Below are 19,030 nucleotides of genomic sequence, written 5' to 3'. Positions count from 1 at the left end.
ATGGGAAGGATCTGTACTGCTACTTTGTAAGTTCAAGACCTTCATATTAGAGCTAGTCTATGCAGCAAACTGAGGGATGAATTTTTACTTCATATCCACTTTTTTCTCAAAAAAAAGAGAAAGGTATCTTGAAATCGTTACGTCTCCCCGGCTGATGTGGCAGCAGGACCACCTAAGCCAAAGCTGCACTGTTGAGAATTTAGCTCTTCTGAAAGGCTGACTCTGTCAGAGAAACGTTTGTAGGTGTCAGCAGGAGCCTATCAAAATGAATTCATTATCAAAGAGGCTATAGCCGTCCCACTGCTTCCTCCTTGCTCAGTGACCCACTGCAGCAAGGATAGCTACAACTACATCGCCTTAATTAACGCGTCATGTAAGTAGGCTTGCCTGCCGTTTTGTTTCAGCTACACTGCCACCTTCCCTGTCCTTTGACTTGTTTCAGCATTTTTCATTTCATCAAAATGTCACCGAGAAGCCCAACACCAGCACCATCAAATTTGTTCTCCCTCTTGCAATATCCCAAAGACTTCACTAGTTACTGGCATAGAATCAGGATTTTCATAAGCTACAGCTTAAAAAGGGAAAATTAAGTCTGGATCTGACTCAAATGCAAGTTCCATATTTTAATGTTTTATCACCTCAAAATATCATCCTCCTTTTAATTTCCTGAGTAATTCTTGTGCCCAGCTCACCAAATGCTAATGCACTCCATAGGATTCCTACCCAGATTTTCCAAAGCCTTCCACGTTTTCACTTCCATTTCAGTGAGATGTCAGGTTTCTGATCAGAAGCAGCAGGAGCAACAGGCTGCAGCTTGGTGTCTAATGTGTCACTTACATGTAATGAGGATGTATACAAGAACAAGAAAAAATTCCATAGTTGAATAGGAATCACCAGGTATACATGAACCCAGCAAAATATTACCTCTACTGTACTGGTAAATTATCTGGAGTCTGGCCAGATGCTTACATTTTCCAGTTGTCTGAACTTTCCCAGGTTCTTCGGTCAAGGCCACTGAAATCTGAATAGTTGCTTGCTTGGTAGTCTTATCATGTAATGATGCTTAGCAGGTTTAATTTTCTTCTTAAAAGCACCATATTATGGCAAAAGAAACACTATACAGTTGTGACACAAGTTAATTGCTCAGTTATCAGACAATAAAAATGTTCTACTGGTTGCTTTTCAGAGGTACTAAGGGCATTTGCAGCCCAGCGATGGTCCAGTAGCAGCCAGTCTCTGCACTGCTAAAGGCTCACGTTAGCACTACTTCGGTAGGATCCATAGCACGACTTCAGAGGCAGAACTGGCAGCTCTTCCTCACCGAGAGGGTGCCTAGGCACCAGCAGATCATCTGCTGGCGATGGGAGTTGCCTTCCCACCTGATGCAGCTGCGGGCCTCTGGCAGACCTCCTCCTTTGTCCACCACAGAGCTCACGGCTGTGGAGCAGGACCCACGGCTGCAGGGCAGGACCCACGGCTGCAGGGCAGGACCCACGGCGCGGCCCTTCCTCCCCAAAACTGCCTGGCCTGTCTGCAGCTGGGCACCACCTGCCCCGCTCACTGCGGGTAACGAGCCAAACAACAAAACTCGAAACTTTCCTGCACCAGCACGAGGAAAAGAAGGAAAGGGAGCATTTAGCATTCGGAACCACATTTCCAAAATATTCAGCGTCAGCCTAGAGATGCAAGGCCACTCTCTCACACTGGTTTCTGTGCAAGTGGGGCATCCAACATGCACGGCCACCAGGGACTGAGCCGCCTCCAGAAAACCTCCTGGTGCAGCCTCAGGGAGGCAGGACCGATAGCTCCCCTTGGCAGCTTGTTCTGTGGTGCTATCCTTACAACTTTTCTGTCATAATCTACTCTTAGCTTCTGCAGGGTAAGCCATTACTTCTCGTTCAGTTCTCATTGACTAATGAAAGTAATTGGTCCCTGTCTTCTCTATTATGTCCCTCTAAGTATTTGTAAAGAGCTATCATGGCTCCCTTTAGTCCTCTTTTCTCTTCACTTGGAGAGTCCCAATTCACTTTAATCTGTCCTCCCTGACCCTCACTCCCACTCCCACTTTATACATCAAATAACTAAGCCTGATTACTTTGCAGATGTATCACATCAGGATGATAAAATTGAGGGGGGAACAGCAAAGTGCATTGTAAAAACAATTGTTTGAATTCCCTGCAGACCAAGAGCTTTCCCAGTGGGGTAACCACAGCTCAGGTAGGGGCAGTGAAGCTCTGCAGCTGTGTTCCACACCCGCCAGATCCCAGCCGGGACTGCAGCTTGCGCCAGGCATCGCGCGGGCAGAGGTGGGACCGCTGGGCGGGGGGCGAGGCAGAGGTGCGAGCAGAGGCTCCGCGTTCCCTCTCGTGCTCTATAGCATTAAGTCAGGGGTTAATTTGGATTTACAAAGTGAAAATGTCAAGCTTCATTTGTATTCTGGCACCCAGCATTAATTACCTTTCCCTTTTTTAGCAACCATTCTTGTATTCTGTTTCTTCACTTAAAGCTGATAATAAGCTGTCCGTCTATATAACCATTCTGCTGACACAAATCATAATGGATATGAAAAGCAATAAAAAGCAAGTCTAATGAGACATTGCTCAGAATGAGAGAAAAAAATTGAACCATGTTCTTTAATCACCAATGTGCAAAGCCAACTGGAATAAATTTGTTTCAAGGGGGCTTCATTTCTATTTAAATGTAAAATACACTGAAGTGTTTTAAGAACCACAGAAAACTATGGATTTCTGATAAAGCATTATCCTTGTAATCCCAGCCAAATCAAAAAGAAAAGACAAACCCAAACAACCCTCCAGGCATTACAAAGAGGCCACTGGCTTCTCTTGCTTAGAGTGAAGCACAGAAAACTGCAGGTACAATGAGGTCGCTGAAAACTTGAGTCACTCGTTTGCTCTGGAAGACAAAGGAAGCACTTCCTTACCTGCAGGTGATGGGAGCCCTGGCACAGGTTGCCCGGAGAGGTAGTGGGGTCTCCCTCCTTGGAGAGCTCCCCAAGCCACCCAGGCACTGTCCTGGGCACCCTGCTCTGGTGTTCGGCTGGAGCAGGGCTTGGGCCAGACAGACCCAGAGATCCCTGCCAGCCTCAGCCCTTCTGTGGTTCTGTGACTCGTAAAACTGCCGGCATCATCACAAACTTTGGTAGAAAAACCCTAACACTGAGCTGACATTATAAATAAGACTATCACCACAAAAAATCACTGAAAGATCACAAGCAGTTCAAAAGGGTCAGTCCTTTGCCCTCCCTCTGCAAAAGCAACCAAAAGACAAGATTTCAAAACACAAGCAAAGCAGGGGGGCATGAGGAAAGACCGTAATCAGACCCTCCCCCAGACCCTCTGCGGTCCCGAGCCCCCCCCAGCAGCACAAGGCTCAGCCCTGCATCCCACCAGCAGCCAGCCCCCCCGCCGGAGCGAGCCCCCTGCAGCCACCACAGTGGGGCAGTGACCCCCGGGCAGCTGCAGCCCCACTCAGAGCCGGGCAGGGGGAACAGCCCTCTGGCAAAATGTTGGGGCACAGGGAGTGGGGGACTGGTCCTTCTGGCTCGCGGTTCTCTGCCCATGGTCGTGCTCATCCATTTACCTTTGCAAAGACATTAAGCAGAACTCAAGGCCCCAGCCTATCTGCACAGCCTTGGAGCAGGCCACCACGACAGATCAAACCCCTGTGCAAAGCCAGCGTGCACACTTCTGCTCCTTCCCACAGTGGGTACATCTGAAATGGGTGCCTGCCACAGAGCTAGCATGCCCTCAAGATTTCTGCTAGGCCTGCTGGAGGCAGTGAGCAAATTCCTCATGATTTTAGCAATCCAATAAAATAATGAGCAGCAGTCCAATGTAATAAAGAGAGAGGGACAGAGGGACACAGACGAATGTGAGGAGTCTGCTACAGCAGCCAAACCAAATGATGTGATGATTCAGTCTCTCAAAGCCCCCATCAGCAGTGAGCTCCTCATGAAGAGCACCTTTGCCTTCCCAGAGGCCACAGCCTGGATTTGGAGCCTGCTTTTTCCTTGCTGGAGCTGCAGCAAAGCCAAGTCATCCCCGTGACTGCAGCCAGCTGAGAGGGATGGGCTCAGAGCAGCCCATGCTGCAAGCTGTCTGCAAACCCCCTTCACCTTCAGACGCGTGAGCTGAGCAAAACCTTTAGCAGCCGCCCAGCCTGCCCCTGGCTCCCCGCAGCTCCGCTTCCTGCACCCTGCCCTGGTGCCTCTGGACCTGGGCACGGCCCCTGCTGAGCCCCAGAACAAGGCCCCAGCTGGAGGCCAAAGCAAAACCTCGCAGTGCCATTGCCCTCCCGAGGCTGCTACCTGCACGGCTCTTCAGACCTTGCTGAGTCCTGAAGGGGCTCTGAGCAGCAGCTCCCACTGCTGTACTGCAGCAAGCGGTGTCCTAAAAGTGCCCCCGACAGACAGAACGCCCCATCTGGTGCACACCAGGTTTCATACTGATGAATTAGCCATCGTCTTTTTCTTCTTAGACAAGCAGACTCAGCTTCTAGTCAGTATTTTTTTCTCTCCTCCCTTTTACCCTCCCAGTACTCATATTTTCCCACATCTAACTCTGAAGCTGTGTCTCTAATTGCACCCATTGCAGAGTGAAACATAATGGCTAGCTATAACACCCAGCTCCACTGCAATGATCCAAATGTTTCAGTGCAATATTCCAAATGCTGTGATCTTGAAGTGAGCTCTATATTAGGAAGAATTATGAAATTTAGAGTAATAATGCCAATCTTAGAGAAGAAAGAGAGTCAATTATACAGCTCAAGGCTTTTCCAATGATACCTTAAAATAAATCAAGATGCCAACGTTTGTTCTATTTGCTCCTCCCCACACACCCACTCAGCACAGCGTATATCAAACCACTTTTACGTATCTGGCACCCACTTGTGTGGGCTGGGCAGAACTGGAATCTGCCCCGCAGGAGTTTCTCATCGCCAGCTCCACAGCGGTCTAAGCACTGTTTGCAAACTGCTGTCACTGCAAGCTGTGCCTTGTGTCCGTGTCACCCCTCTGTACTGCATACTGCTGCAGCTCGGGGTGCGCAGCTACTAAGGTCAGCCCCGCGTGGGCACTCCCCTCCTGCGCTCCCGCTACCCCAGCTTTGTTAGGAACTGTTACACACTTCAGCAACATAGAGGAACTGTAATATACAAAATAGTTCGTAATTCCTCCCTTCATACAGAGTTCTCCTGTAACAAGTGACACCCCAGGCTTTTAAACACGAAGCAGCTGGAGCAATCACCAGCCCTACAGTGCTTCTGCGCTGGAGCTTAGCAGAGCCCCCACCCTGCTTTACCTCCACTCGCTCTGGTTTACCTCCCACTAACCATGCAGTGCTGCCTGCTGCCAAACTCTGTGAGATTAGCTTAAGAGTTGTAGGACTTGAGAACAGAAATTCACCTGAGAGTCTTTGTTTACCTTCTAGATAGGTCTTTTAGAACAGGTTCAGATCTCATTCTCCCCTATTTTATGTGCTAATAAAACCATTAAGAAAAAGAAACGAGACACCTGTCCACCGTCTTCAGAAATCAAGGCATTAATAAGCATCAGATGTTGTAGAAACCTGCAGTGAGATTTTGGATAAATTGTGTGAAGAAGGTGAGACTGTGAATGGCTGTTTCTTATGCTCAGTACAATAGGAACAGGGCACCCAGTTAAATCATCAGGCACTGTGTAATTAAACTGTAAGAGGCATGACAGCCAGAAGGATAAATGGGTTCAAAAAGGGATTCAATTAATTCAGAGAGGAGAAACCTATCTGTGGCTATTAAGCCCCTCAGTCCCAGTGCAACTTCTGGCTCAGGAAGTCATTAATCTGCTAATTACTAGAAACTGGGAGGCTTGTTTGCAGGCAGGGGTCACTCGGTATTTGCCCAGTTCCTGCTGGAGACAGGGTACTGGCTAGATGATTTTGGATGCTCCAACATGCTTCGTCTTATTTGGGTCTCTTAACATCTTCTCACAAGACGCACTGTGCTGCCCCCAGCCTCCAGCACCCCTAACCCGCGGGGCCATCGCTCACAGCCCCCAGCCCTGCAGCAGGCACGGAGCGCGGCCAGCACGCCACCCGCAGCTCTGCTCCCCACAGCACGGCAGAGCACGGGCAGAGCAGGCGCTTCTCTGGAGCTTTCAGTAGGTCTGCAAGCCCTGGCTCGGGGGGCAGCCCGTGCCTCAGGAGCAGCAGCAGTCAGCATGTCAGAGCCACGATGGGACCGGCCAAGGGCAAGCCCTGGCACTGGCTTCCGTGTCTGATGCCACCAGAGCAGGACGAGGATAACTCCCTCCTGGAAGTGATGGCCTGAAACTCCCGCGGTGCCTGCACCACAGCTGGGTGCTCCATGTGCCCCCGTTCAGTTTTGAGTGGGAGAATTCATGGCCATGAGTACAAAGCATCCCGTGGTCCGGGCCTCTGACACCACAGAGACCCCTGCTCCACTGCAGCCACAGCTGTGAGCCCACAACCTCCTGTAAAAAGCAGGCATTAGTGCTGCAGATACTTGAAATGCCACCCATGAGTTGCAGCCTCCCTGGCATTGTGCGTTTGCAGAACCCCCCAGGAGCCTCCCCAGGACGTCCCCTGCTGCCCACGTCCCCGTGGTGCCACCCCTGTGCCCAGCGTCTGCCCTGCAGACACCCGCAGCATGCCAGCACCATCCCAGCACAGCTGCCCCTTCAGTGCTGTGGGCTCCTTTTCCCTTTGCATTCCTTAAATTTAGGTAATATTTTACTATTGTAATAAAGTAACTGCACTGGCAAAAGATGAACATTAACATTTGCAGTGTAGGTTGAGAAAAAAACACCATCTTTAAGCCTCCACACAGAAAATGATCCTCATCAACAAATGGTGGTGTCACAGCCACAGTTCCCTCTGCAGCACATATCATTGCTTCTCCTTCAGGTCTTCTGAACTTGAATGCTTCCGCTGCAAACAATAACAAACAACAAAATCAAACATTTTTTCCCCAACAAACACCCAGTCTTTGTGATTTCAGATGTTTTTGTTTCCTTGTTTTATCTGCATGAACAGTTTGAATGGTTTTATAATTTGCCTGCACTTCCATTTTATTATATCTGTCTTCCATCTGTTATTTTTATGGCTTATGTTACCATTCTCCTCTCTCTAATGCCAGCGGCTCTACTGTAAAATCGATGTTGCATCCTACAAACTTATCACCTCACTCCAAAAATATATCTTGTGCATGATGGTATAAGAACTGCCTGGAGAAGAATGAATGGATCTTTTATTAATGATTTTCTTGTAGGAAGAGTTTACGCAATAGTTGTACTTGGTGCAAATACGTCTTCTCACTGCACTTTGCAAAATTCCCACTGAATGATACAGAGCTCATTCACCAAATGTGAAGAAAAAAAATGGGCTACATGGGAGTGTCTAGGCTTTAGATGACAATGCTTTCCACATTTTTAGTGTAAGCTTTTCACATGGAGGGAAAACCCACTCCAAACAACAGACCCTGGAAGCCCTGGCATTCCTGACACTGCTGTCACAGCAGGACATGCACACCGATGCCAAGTTAGCACCAGATGGGAGAATCAATATACGTATGTATAGATAACCTTAATATTGTCTCCAGTACCAAGTTCTCAACTTCAACTAGATAAAACGAGTACCTGAAGTGTCATAGGGTATGACCAGTTCAAATTCTCACTTATTTGTGGGCAACACACAGTTTTTCTCCTTGTTTCATAATTTTCCAGGCCCAGGTATAATTGACTCTGGCTTGCTACCAAGAGGTTTGTTAAAATGGCAAGGGATTAAAATAATGATTGTTAGGAAGATCTAATTTCAAGAATATCAAGTTGTTCATTACATATTTATGGCTACTAACCAGCAGAGCTCAAATAAAGGCCTGTGGGATTGTTTACTTTGCCAAGGCACTAAGATGCATCCAGCCATGAGGATTCAAAGGTTGAGAGCTACTACACACCCTGCTATGGATCTGGAAGAGACTAAACCTGCAAGTCCAATAAATATGTGTGTAATTTAAAATGTATTATAAAACAAAAACTACTAAAACATTAATATTTAAATTCCATCCCCTGCAGTGTCACCACAGATTTTGCTGGCAGAGCAGAAATTTCTGAAGATGAAGGTGATGAAGTCGCAAAAACTGCCTGAAACGCTTCTTTGGCCAAATTCCTGACATGGACTGGAATAAAACTGTCACAGGCATAAATCTGGCCCCAGGTGCTCTCTCTCTCACTGTTAAGAAATACAACAGTATGAGTTTCTAGCCCCCATGCAGGTGAAGTGGAACTCGGATGAATGCAGGGAATTAATTTCAGTTGCAGACCTCGGCAAGGAGTTCATGCTGCTGCAAGCACCAGGAATGGCCTCGGAGCTGCGGCCAGCGGACACAAGAGGTTGGGAACCGCTGTGTGCTGCTGGATTGCGGTCAGGTAGGAGTATCCTGCAGCAGGTCTTCCAAGCACCCAGCTGTGGACTGTGGGGCAGAAGGCTCAGGTTTTAACAGCCAGTGGAGGAAGGCTGATTTGCCCTCTGGAATTTACCTTTTCCAATGGGACTCCTACTAAGAGCCTGAAGGTGAGGTGGTGAGGGAAGCTCAGACCACTTCAAGCACACAAGTCACATCTAAACAGACTCAGGACTAAGTCACCCGAGTGACTCCGAAAGCTCCTGTGCCTGCTGATGGTCGTATATCAGTTCAAACACTGCTGGAGAGAACTGTAGGCTGCTTGAGAGAATGGGCTTTCAGTGGTCGTTCCTAAATCAGCTGTTATTTTCTTTTCAGCGTCACTTCATGCAAAGTGCTTCAAAACATCAGGATTATTGACAATGCAAAATAAAATCTTCTGCATGGTCGCACCGGGAAACAGACGCTACGGCTGAGGAGTGTGTAGGGGGAGCATGAGCCTGAGTGCACGCAGAACTCCCACCTGTGATTTAGGGGGAGGGAGGCAGGTTTGCTTCTTACCAGGCTGGGTCACACAGAACAGAGCTCCGTGGCTAGCAGGGGACTGAGGCTAGTGTTTTACTAACTGAGGACTTAGTCGCTGCTTTCTCTGTTTTAGACACTAGAATGCCATAGCTCCCTAGTCACCGCTTCCAAAGCAGTCTTCCCTTCCAAAGGGGCACAGAGACCTCTTCCTAATGCTGCCAGGAAGTGCAGGAGGGTCAGCAAGCACAAGCTGCAAGCAGTAGGGCTGGATGCAAAGGTTTCAAACCCCCAAACACACCAAATAGCAGAGCTCCTGGAGAGCTGGATGCAGCAGTAAGCTTGCCAAGACCCGGCTCTTCAAAAGGGAAGATCTCAGTTCCCCATCTATTGATGATCCTGGGCTAAAGCACTTAGACACCAAGCACTTGTGCTGCCTCTGGCTAATTTGCACTTTAACTAGCTTACTGTTAGAGCAATCCTTGAATTAGTTAATCCAGAGGCCATCTGCTGAGGATAATGCATTTATTACCAAGAATCTACCTATCTCTATTGTACTAAGCTCGCACATGGTGAATCTCAATCATTTTAACTTAGACACTCTATTATACATACCATGAAATTTAACAAGGTATGTCCTATATGGGGCTGTAACATTGCAGCTGTGTGGACTAATTAGATAACACTCATTATTGTTCATTCAATTTGCGTTTGCAGATGCAGGGAACTGAGTGCTGACTGCTCTCGAGCCTGATTGATTGCTCCCACTTTGCATTCATTAGGAAGGTGGCCTCAGCACAGTAGTTTTACAACATGTGTTTGCTACCACTTAACTGGATGTGCCAGTCAAAAGCCTTGAACTGTGTCTCTTGATTAACAATATTTTGCAAATATGGTGCGGTCTATTTTAGCAGCTTGACAGGCGGACAGCGGAGTCAGCGTGCCTGGTGCGTGCTGCTCCCTGCAAAGCCTTCCCCTTCCCGCACGCCGAGTGGGAAGAAATACAGCTGTGACAGTAAAGGCTCGTGACAGCTAGCCAATACATCAGGTTCATAGGTGGCAGTGTCCATTGCTCATCTCCTCCAGTAGGACGTGAATTAAAGAAATAAATGGGCTTGTCAGAAGGTTTGACTTTGTCAGACAAATACCAAACCCATAAAACTAGGACAAACATGATTCGCATTGACTGCACTTTTTCCCTGATGTCTCTTTGCAGCCATAGGCTGGGCTTTTCATTCTGCTTCTTCTCAGCTCCTCCTGGCCACTGCCAGGCGCTGCTCAGGTGGACCGGCTCTCGCATGGCTCTGGCTCTGGCCAGCCCCGCAGCACCTGGAGGTCCCCAGCCCAGGGAGCCTGAGCCCAGCCCCAGGGGCTCACAGCCTCCAGCCCTCCCCTGCACAGCCCTTTGCCTGGCTGGCAGCAGTGCTGTGCCACGGGGAGAGGCAAGGAGCTCCCAGCCCAGGCCTTCTTTCAGTCACACTTTGTATCAGCCAGGCAACCAAAGCTCGTTGTGGAATCCTGTGTGTTCCATAGAGCCGAGATTCAGATTAGGGCTATCTGTAAATTGATCAAGATTAGACTACATTTTGTCCAAGCTCATGATAAAGAAACAATGCAAAAAGCAAATGACATTTGCTAAAAGTATCATCAGACTACCCCCGCGTCCAGGTGAAGCAGCAGACCAAGCAGCCAGACTGGAGCACCCCTGAGTGCCCACCCCGCCAGAACAGCCCACCGTGCCTGCGGGCCCGCAGCGCTGCCAGAGGCTGCACCAGCCCACACGGCACCATCAGTGCTGATACCGTGTGCACCCTCCCCTGCCCTCCTGGGAGGCTGTGGGGGAGATGCTCCAAACGCAGGCTGTCGCTGACTCCGTGCATCGATTCCTTGCAGGAAGCTTTCACAGCTGTGCCTGCCAGCCAGCCCTGCAGTGCACAGGGTGAATTCCAGAACAGCCTCAGCACGCAGTGCACAGGAGCAATCGATCTGCTGTTATCCCTCTGCTTCTTTTGAAAACATTTATTCCAGGTTTGCAGACTTTAGTTTGGAGGGTAGAAGAACTTGGTTCAGAAACTGCACAGCCCGCCAGTGCCTGGCCTCGGGGAACAACACAAGTGACCTTGCCGGAGCTGTTCGTCTAGCTGATGCAAGCAAAGCTGGCAAGGTGTCTGTGAGCTGATGTCTCACAGGCACTAGGAGTGGTAAAAGCACAGGGAGAAGAGAGGAACTCCACTGGGGATGGCTAAGAAGCTTTAGCAGCCCGTTGTTAGGACTTGGGATGCCCACACAGAAGGGCACTGGCAACCCCTCCTCTTGCCTATGCTGTGCCTGCCGCGGCCAGCACACAGCTGGGCACCGCCATCCCCCATCTGCATGCTCCTGTGCCTGCTCCCAGGAGCTGCTCGGAGCAAGAGGCTGTGGTCCAACCTCACCACGCTTCTGCCTCAACCAAGAGACTTGTTCAATGTCACATCAAAACCAGGCACAGGCTGAGTGGCAAGTGCAGTGTCATATTTATTAGCTGCAAAACCTGGATGTGACAGCACCTTTACACTGACAAGGATTGACTTTACTACCTTTTCTCTCAATTTACCTAATTAGTAACTAAATTAACTCTTTACCTGTCTTTACCTTGAAGTTTTCTGCCTCTTTTAGATGCTGAAGAATGGCACCTGTCTGACAGCTTGTATTTCTCTTCCATGCATTGTATCAATCTGTCTTAATTTAAAAAAGAAAAAAGCTTTGCACACCGTACACCATCTTCCCTGAAAGCTTGCTTCAACTTGTGAGTGGAGTAAAGCCTCCTTGGTGCAAACAAAAACATTTAAAGATGTTCCTGCAAGAAGTCACATATTGCTACGAACAAACGCAACTGATGTTGGGAGATATTGGCATTTCCTCAACCAAATTAAAGTTGTGACTATGTGTTTTACAATCCAGAACATGCTGCATGTCTCCTTGTATTTACAGCTTTGAAGGAGAGGCTCCTTATATTTAAGATTTTGGATCAGCATGTAGTGGTCTTGAGTCAATGCCCTCTGAAACAAATTGGGAACTTGTCAACAGAGGTGGATGGGTGGGCTTGGGATCAGAACCACGTACCCCGAGCTAACCATCAAGGCTTTCACCCTGGGACCATTTCGGGGAGCAAGGCAGACCAGGAACAAGTAGCCCTGCCCAAGGACCATCCCTGCTGCCAGCCCACAGCAGGGCTCGGCCCCAGATCTGCGGAGGGGCAGCACGGGGTGTGGGTGGAGGCTATGGCACTGCGGGGCAGGGATGCTGCACCCCACACAGGAGAGGGACAGACGCCTGGCAGCAAAAGGAGGGTGCTCCATTCAGAGGGGAATCTCTCTATTGACACATCCCACATGACGTTTCACAGCTGGCTTCCCAGCCCAGGCAAGTGCACTTTAACAGCAAGATGCTGCCATTCAGAGCTGAACTGATTCCAGGGGATTTTTTCATCAAACTCAGTGTTGCTAGGCTGCTAACACAAGGCAGCTCCGCTGCCATCATGTTAGCCAGATGATCTGTCGCTTCAGCTCATTTCAGTGTGAAATACTGACACTTTTTTTCCTCTTTGCATATGCAATACTCACTGGATAGTTCAGGTCTACACATAACATATTTATTCAACAGCAATCGTTTCATTTCTGCAAAGGAAATATGTTCCACTATTCCTGCAGCTGATGGGCTCTGGCATAAGTAGGGAGCCAAGGCTCCAAAAGGAGGGAGAATATGTTTATAGGATGAACCACAGCTGTTTGCAGTATTCTTCTGCCCTAGCAGTTATTTTAATAGGAAGAATTCCTGGAGGGTTATTTGGCTTCTGCACAGCGCATGCTGTGTTCACAGTCTCTAGTTAGGGTATTAGACAAGTGAACCTCTGAAGGCACTCCTGCTCTTGTAAAGCATTTTTAAAAGGGAACAGGTTCAATTCTGCAGCCTGCTCACACACCAGAAAATACTTGCTCCCATGGTAGCACAAGAAATGGTAGGAAAAATGGTACATTTACATAATCTGCATGATCACAGTGCTCTTCATTAGCATTGCGGAACTGCCCCAGCTCCCCCCAGGTACAAGAATAAATTACTGCCCAGCTTAAAGATGCAGAGCAAGGTGAGTAAGACACAGTCCTATAGACAGGGCGAATTGTCTGCCTTCATAGGTATTTACCTGAGGATGAAAAGCTGGAACACCTTGATGCTCTTGATCTCCATGTTGCACTGGGACTTCCATGTGTGCATGCTCATACCAAGCCACAGAGCAGTTTCTGGAGGCAGCAACCCTGGCCAGGCTTTCTGCTGTGGTGCAACAGGGACTGTTTGCTCCATCGCCATACTTCAATAAGAAACTGAAGTCTATTAAAAATTCAACAGTTCCCTGTGAATCTGTTGCTGCTTTGCCTCAGAAATAATCACTGTCAGGACAGTCCTCAGACAACACTGCTCACTAAACACAAAACAAAACAAAATCCTTGCTGATGGGGAAAGCCCCCTGGGGACTAGAATTATTTTAGCCTGATTGTCACCCAAGGGTTTCAGAATCCTTCGTAAGCATGTCTCATGACATGCCTATAGAGCAGAGGCTGTGTGTTTACAGAGCAGCAGGTAGCACCAGCACTGCAGGCCTGTGGGGCTGCTGATGCTTTGGATCAGGTCTCTGTCAGCGCCAGCACAAGAGAGAAGGAAGCTCCCAGATACCAAGGCTCCTGCAGCAGCCCTGACTCCAGGAGATGCTGGCAACATGACAGAGCAGTGACAGCCACATCCCCCAGCGGAGGAGCAGCAGCAGGTTCAGCACACGCTGGCCTCAGCCGCATCCTTGTCACCCAGCCAGAGCCAGGAGCCCCAGCCCGTGCTGCTTTGGTTGGAGCTGGCAAATGTTTGTGTCCGTCCCTGCAAGCCTCTTGCACAGCCATTGTGATTTGCTCTAGGTAGCTTAATGAGAAAATGAGTAAATCCCTCCCTGCATTTTTACTTTCAATTCAGCTGTCCAAAACACTGAATATTTTAATCTCTTATAACTTAAAATGTTATGCTCTCATTTTTATTTTAAGAGGCACATGTGCTTTTATGGCATAGGAAATCTGTGGTAGTGCTTCCACCAAGAGGGCTTTATTCACAAACTTATGAATATGTATCGCTGACTATTCATTTGGGGAGACTCATTTAATAGCCCTAGTTAAAAACAAAATCGAAGCGCAACAGAAGGACGGTGGCATGATGCAGCATCTGGCATGGCTCAGGCCTCTGCGGAAGGGGTGGCCCGGCTGAAGCCCCAGCTGAGCAGCCTGCCCGCAGCCTGCTCCTCCTGCCCCCAGGACCGGCCTCCGGACCAGCTCCCGCCCAGGGCTGCCGATGGCGAACCATCAGTCCCACCCAGCCACTGCTGCGTGCCCTATGAAGTTTGTTACTCTTGACCTTTCTGTTAATAATCGGCCATTTTGTAGAGATAACTCCCTGTCATTTCTAACAGTTAATATGCTTGGGAAGTCCACTACCATGCACAGACATGAAATGGCTCCTCTTACCACAAAATTGCCCTGCACGCTCCTGTAAGACAGGCGAGGTAGACAGATGTGGCTTCTTTTGCCGTGGACATTGCCAGGCAGTTCCCAGCTTTAAGCACCAGGTACGGCGTTCATCTTCAGCCAGAACCATCAGCTTTGCCACTTTCGCAGAGAATTTGATTTGCAAAGGTTTGGTTCATTTGCATGACGCAGAGGAAAATCACTTGTTCTCACCCTCTCAAAGGCTGCAAACCATTTCATAACTGTGGCAACAATGACACCGTGTTCTCAGGGTACTTCTCATCTTCCTGGGAAGAAAGGGCACATTGCTAATGGGGAAATCACAATGAGGAAAACTGCCCAGACTTTACCCCCTAAATGAGACTTTTAGATTGCCATGCAATGGAAGAAAAGAGGTGCAAACACAACCAGGCCTGTGACTATAAACTCTAGATTACAATCTGGGTGTTTCTAAAAAATACGTTTTGTGCATGTCATGATTAAGAAAGCTTAGAGCATCTGACAAGAGGTAAGTGATTTAAATGCCTTAAAAATCTTTACTTTTATGATCACACAACATAAAAATCAAGTCTCACCTCACATCCAACCCCATTTCTGGAAGAAGGTTGGATCCAACTTTTGACTGTGCTTCATCTCTCCAAAAGTGTCTGCTTGGGTGGATTTGTAAATCACATTCCAGATCAGAGGCTTCAGGTTTGGCACTCTTAGAGCCAGCAACTGCTGAAAAGCATCGCTGCCTGTCAGAGCTGAATCGTGCTGCAAACACGCTGTGCAGTAACCACAGTGCTGCAAGGATCAGCACAGAGACTCAGATCCTCCTAGGTATCCAGACGTGTTATTTCTAGCTGAAAGTAATGGAAAATCAGTGGCCTAAATGAAAGTTAAATGCCTTAATACTTCTGTGGAAAAAGATATAAGAGACCAAAGCTTCAGTAAATAACATCTGCCAAATTGTGTTTCAGAAAGCTGGCCAAAAAACAACAACAACAACAACACTAACAAATATCCTGTTACCCACACAGAAAAACAGATAACAGTTTGCTATCACCAAATAATGCTTCTCACACACAGAAATGCCATCTTTTATCTAGATATTTAGATGAGAACAGAACTTCAGTGTTTTTTGTCAGTGCCATTAGTTTCTCTGGAGAGAATATTAGAGCATTGCTACCGACAGAACATCAATAACATGGAGATAAATTCTTCTGAAGCATTAATTTTCTCAGCATTGTGAAATCTAACTTATGCATCATCACTATACATCAGTGAGGGGATAATATAAGAAGGCACTCTAAGCACCCTGCTACAAATAAAACAATATAATTCAAGTGGAATTTGTTTTTGAAAGAGGTTTATGTTTGGTGCCAGACCCTGGGTTTCAACAGCTTCCAATTATAATGCTGCAGCCTGACACACTCATTGCTGCCTCTGTCTGCCTGTTTCACAAAAACCTCTGCAATAAACACAAGTTAAAACAAGGGCCAGATCTGCTAGCTCTAAATCAGCACAGCTCTATGAATCCAGCAGTCCTGTAAGTGCCAGAAAGATAAAGAAAGGAACAAGTGGGGAAACTAAATGTAATTTCATTATTATGGACAGTTACGTGAAAATTCAACTTTAGTTGTGTTGAGTGCAATACCACATAAAAGATCATTTTCCCTGCATTTCTCATGCAGGCTTGATCTTTTTCTCGTCTGGCTGCCCCAATCATTTGGACTCTGTGAATATTTAATTCCCACATAGCTGATTCAGTGGCCGGCAGTTCTTCTCCTGTTTTCCGCACCCTGCAATGAGGTTTAAGAGAGAAAAGGACCTCTTGGACCATGTCGGCGTTCCTGCGAGCATAGGACACAGGCTCCCTGTCAGGATAACACGCTGGGTTTTGGCTCTCTGACAAGAACTGTGTATGAGATTGTGCCACTCTTTCCTTTTATCTGCTTTCCCTTGTGTTTACTTTATCTAGGCCATTACTAGCACCAGACAAATACTGCAAGCATTTATGCATAACTGTTCCTTAGATTTTTTTTAATTAGTCTCTTTTCTCACTCCTTTTCTATTCTGTTCCTGTGACTTTATTCTAACAGATCTGTTTACTATCAGAGTATTCACCGAAGCAGCAAATTACACATGATCATTGGAGATTGTTCACTGAGAGTAAAGTGATAAATTCATTATTAATTCTCATTATTAGCTTCGCTATCCTGCTGCCTAGGGGCCTCACTAAATCCAGGACCCCATGCTTTTGGTGCTGTAGGATCATATTTTAGAAGGCCTGGGTTTTAATGTCACTGTCTGCAAATGTAAAATAATAATAATAATAATAATTACACATTTCCACTCCCTAGGGGGTCAACTCTAGGAATGAAATAACATATCCATGCAACACATGAGTATGTTCAAAAAAGTGCTGCCACTTAAGCTCCTGACATCCTTTGCTAATGGCCAACTGTTTTTTGGTGGTGGTGTGGTGGTGTTTGTTTTTTTTCCCCTCTAATACTAATCTTGAAATAAAAATGAAACCTGCTGTCTGCTCCTTTGCTACAACCCCTCAATGGTTTGCTTCTGCACTACAGACAGGCCTGGACTGAAGAAGATGTTGCATCTTCGTACACGTACCTTAAATAGATGCTAGTGTATGTTCAGGCAAGGGTAGCATTTCAAAGCCTAACAGATTCTGCAATGAAAAGGTGGCCACAAGTTTCCTCATTTGTTGTGTTAGTTGACTTGGAAGAATACATCCTGGACACCTGGAGAACTCACTGTCCCTTCTTCTGCGCTCCTGAAATTACAACACCCAAATGACCACTCCTGATATCTCTGTCAGTAATGAACACCTCTTAAAGCTCTATAGATTTAGAGTGGTCATTTTATTTCTTCATTACGTTCTGATCATTGGCTTAGAGGTTTTTTTTGAGCTTTGTCTCCAACTTCCAGATCTGGAACATGGAAAGCAGATGCTGAAACTGCTGAGGAAAGGGTAGGAAAGGAAAAAAATACTGCAGAGGAACAGCTTCTAACACATCCACAGACTGCAGTTTGTAAAAATGGGATCAATACAATGTATAAGTGCCAAAAAAAACACCATGCACACAAAAATAAAACAAAAAGGTGCTGTAAAATATGTTGGGTCAGGAAAATGAATGATCTCTGTCAGCTATTTAAAAGCAATCCAGTAATGTGAACAATCAGAAGTGAAGAAAAATCAATACATTTCTCATGGTGCACAAATGGAAAACAAGCTAGATTTTGCAAGAGCAAAATCCATGCAAACAAAAGAAAACAATAGATTAATTTTTCTTGTCAGTAGCGTGGTCATTTCTTCAGAGACAGAACCACGTTTAGAGCAGCACTGCTTAGATGCAATAACATGTTTATTGATGTCAGTCAAAATCCCCACTGGGGTCAGTGGTACACAACCAAGTCTTTATACAGTAATTATGAATTATGAATAATTGTTTTATTCCCATCACATTTAATTTAACTGAAAGTCCACTAGGAAGACCTCAAGCAAAGAGAGGAGAGAGCATGCCAAATTCAACCCACTCTCCACTCCTCTGCCTAATTTTCAGAAAGAGCAGGAGAGCAAAGAAGAAAAGTAATACTACTCCTATTAGGGAAACCAGACAATTAGGGGAATGATTGGAGTGTCCCAAAGCGGCCATTTCTATATTCCAAACCATAGCCAACTTCTAGCTTCAAGTAACAGAGGGAAAATTGCATCAGGAGGTGCAAGGAAGAAATTTCTGTAGGAATTGAGGTGATTGTCGGGGGAACGGGGCAAAAAGGAGCTTGATTGAAACTACAGAAGGGACTTGGTAACACAAGGGGAAAGACTCAAAGGGGAAACGGATTGGTGGACAGAGCAGACCATAGCAGCCCAATTTTTCATGCTGTCCAGCACTCTACAGAGCTACACAATTTATCTCACAGGTCTCAGCACCATGTATGCACAGAAAGACACATCTATTAATTTTCCTTTCCAAACTTTCTTCTCCTATTGGACATACAGCTAGAAACATCATGGAAATTAAAGACTACAGAACTGTCCCTAAGACAATGGGAACTGCCAGACTTTAAGTCAGCTCTTGAACTTCAGCCAAACCTCCGTTTGTCATTATTGGAGGTATGCGATTATTCAAAGCTCTTCTCTCTGTATCTTTTGGTTGCAAATGCAGTGGCCAACACTGCTTTTAATTCCTCTAGGCTTCTGAATGTGATCACAGGCAGCCATCCTTGCCAGCAGAATTCAGGAAATCTGTACTTTTAGCAATCCAGTTTGTATTTGGCCAGGATACCTAGCCCAGGCAGTGCAGATTCAAGTCCTCTAAAATGAGGAGGCAGCCTCTGTACACGACCCAGCCACTGTTTCCATTTGGTAACCCAACACAAGTTTACAGGCACGAAGACTGCGGCTTTCTTGTCCCCCCCCGTTATCCCTGTGCAGCACGTTTACTTGTGCGCTGGTTTCCTGCAGGGCTGTTACAGCTGAGTCACCGCATCTGTCCCAGCGCCTTCTAGTTCTTGCAATGGGCATTACCACTAACTAACATAAGTGA

General features: G+C 46.9%; 2 long non-coding RNA genes across 2 annotated transcripts in view; one reads left to right on the top strand and one right to left on the bottom strand.

Moving 5' to 3' along the window:
• The window catches only part of LOC118176270, a 151,248-nt gene that overhangs the window by 128,813 nt on the left and 3,405 nt on the right, over nucleotides 1-19,030 (top strand). The window lies entirely within an intron of this gene.
• LOC118176268 lies at nucleotides 14,260-17,193 on the bottom strand. Its single transcript, XR_004755319.1, has 3 exons — nucleotides 17,091-17,193; nucleotides 15,050-15,319; nucleotides 14,260-14,761 (listed from the first exon to the last, which is right to left on the bottom strand). It is a non-coding gene; the product is annotated as an uncharacterized LOC118176268 (long non-coding RNA).

This window comes from Oxyura jamaicensis, chromosome 19 (genome assembly GCF_011077185.1).
Source record: "Oxyura jamaicensis isolate SHBP4307 breed ruddy duck chromosome 19, BPBGC_Ojam_1.0, whole genome shotgun sequence".
NCBI classification, from domain to species: domain Eukaryota; kingdom Metazoa; phylum Chordata; class Aves; order Anseriformes; family Anatidae; genus Oxyura; species Oxyura jamaicensis.
The sequence above is the reverse complement of the archived record's forward strand: the minus strand, read 5'-3'. Positions and strand labels throughout refer to the sequence as shown.